Source organism: Oratosquilla oratoria, chromosome 13 (genome assembly GCF_046742065.1).
Source record: "Oratosquilla oratoria isolate Oo_2021 chromosome 13, ASM4674206v1, whole genome shotgun sequence".
Taxonomy (NCBI): Eukaryota; Metazoa; Arthropoda; class Malacostraca; order Stomatopoda; family Squillidae; genus Oratosquilla; species Oratosquilla oratoria.
Genome location: NC_134789.1, coordinates 17,264,038 through 17,266,537, shown reverse-complemented (window position 1 = coordinate 17,266,537; position 2,500 = coordinate 17,264,038).

The following is a 2,500-nucleotide window of genomic DNA, read 5'->3' as shown; positions in this document are numbered from 1 at the left end:
TCATGTTCTCTTGTAGTCTCCTTCATTCTTATCTTCTTATGTTCTTAACTACTTGAGAACGCGAGGGACAATGTACATTGTAAAGAGTCACCGTATGGGAAAGTGAGTGGAGAGAAGGTCTGCCTTGCAGTGGTTGTGTATGGCGACCTAGATGAACTCCCGATGGACGTGCAGAGGCATAAAGAGGAAGTTGGAATACAGGATGTGGCCGTTGTGTGGAGTTGTGTGACTCCATACCAAGAGGGGGAAAGGGTCAAACGGTGAAATATCGGGTCTGTTCTGAGACTTGGAATAAAAAAAGAGGTAATTATTTTTAATATCTAAATTCACATCTACATTAGATATAGTACTTCACAGTTTAAAATTGTTCGCTTAGTCGGAGATATAGAAATATGTTCGAATATTTTATCAATGAGTCTGTTAATAAAAAAAAAGATCGAGAAAAATCGAACTCGACATTCTTTTGTTTAACTTGATTCTTCCCTACTTCGCTACTATACAGAAAACCAATTCGCTCGCGCTGGCATGTGTGTGTGCATGTGTGTGTATGTATTCGCCTTGGTCTTTGGATCACGTGTTGGACTCGTGATCGACAGCTATTTCCCTCCCGGAAGAGAGATCAGAGCTCGTATGACCGATCTATGGGTAATACTATGACCTTTCACACACACACACACCCAACTCCCCGCCCACGAGAGTCAGAGTAACGACCCGAGGCACAGCGATACCGAAATAATTTCGGCCCTGGGCAGGATTCGAACTGGGTACTGCGAGCACTATCGTACTTCCCAGTTCAGCGCTCTACCAACTGTACCACCGAGTGTGTGTATGTGCGTGCGTGTGTGTGTGTGTGTGTGTGTGTGTGTGTGTGTGTGTGTGTGTGTGTGTGTGTGTGTGTGTGTGTGTGTGTGTGTGTGTGTGTGTGTGTGTGTGTGTGTGTGTGTGTGTGTGTGTGTGTGTGAGTTTTGTGTGTGTGTGTGTGTGTGTGTGTATTTACCTAGTTGTATTTACCTAGTTGTATTTTGCGGGAAGGAGAGCTATGCTCGTGATGTCCCGCCTTTGTATCTTGCAGTGTCTAGTTTGTTTTTAAACTCATGAATGGTTTTTGCGCATACTATTCCATTGTCCAGTTTGTTCCAAGTGTCCAAAACTCTATGAGGAAAACTGTTTTTCTTCAGTTCTCTTCTATAGCTATGTTTTTTTTATTTTCTTTCCATGTCCTCTTGTGTTTCTTTTGTCCCAGTTAAGTAAGTTCTCACTATCGAGTACCTCTGTGCCTTTCATGATTCTGTAGATGGTCAATAGGTCACCTCTCTCTCTTCTTTGCTCCAGTGTCGGTAACTCCAGTTTAGCCAATCTCTCCTCGTATGATAGGTTTGCAAGTGCAGGTGCCATTTTTGTAGCTGCTCTTTGGATTCTTTCTATTTTCTTGATATTCTTTTTGGTACTGGGGGACCACAATGTCGCTGCATACTCTAATCTAGGCCTTATCAATGTAACCAATATTTTTTTCATCATGTCTTCGTCCAAGTATGTAAACGCCACTTTTATTGATCTTAGCAAGTTGTAAGTCTCCCCGACAATTTTGTTAATCTGTATATCATAGGACAAGTCGTTCGTGATAATTACTCCCAAATCTTTTTCGGATCCTACTTTCTTTACTTCTTTGGTTCCAATTGTATATTTTCCTGATATTCTGTTTTTGCTTTTTCCAAACTCCATTATGCTACACTTCTTAGTATTAAAGTCCACTTCCCATTTCTGACTCCAGTTCCATACCCTATTTAGGTCTTCTTGCAGTGCTTCACAGTCCTCATCAGTTTCTATTTTCCTTAGCAGTTTGGCGTCATCGGCAAAGAAGCTCATGTAGCAGTTCACGTCCTCATCCATGTCATTCATATAGATAGCAAACATTATTGGTGCCAGCACAGATCCTTGCGGTACTCCACTGATCACCTCTTTCCAATCTGAATATTTTTCTCTGAGCACTACTCTCATCTTTCTACCAGTCAGAAAGTCCTCTATCCATTTTAGTAGGTTTCCCTGTATTCCTCCTATGTGTTCCAGTTTTTTTAGTAGTTTTCTGTGTGGTACTTTGTCAAAGGCTTTTTGCAAGTCTAGGAATGCACAATCAGCCCATCCATTTCTTTCTTGCACTATGTCTATTAGTCTTGAGTAAAAGCATATTAAGTTTGTGGAGCATGATCTTCCTTGTCTGAATCCGAATTGTCTTGGGTTTAATATGTCATTGTCTTCCAGATGTTTTAACCATCTATTCTTGATTATTTTCTCACAAATTTTGGCTATGGTGCTTGTTAGTGATACTGGCCTATAGTTGGTGGGTTCTTCTTTGTTTCCTCCTTTGTGTATTGGTACAATGTTAGCGTTTTTCCAGTCCTCGGGTATCTTTCCTTCTTTGAGTGAGCTGTTTATTAAGATGTGTATTTTGTCTGTTAGTTCTTCTTTGCACTCCTTTAGAATCCAATTTGCAATACCGTCC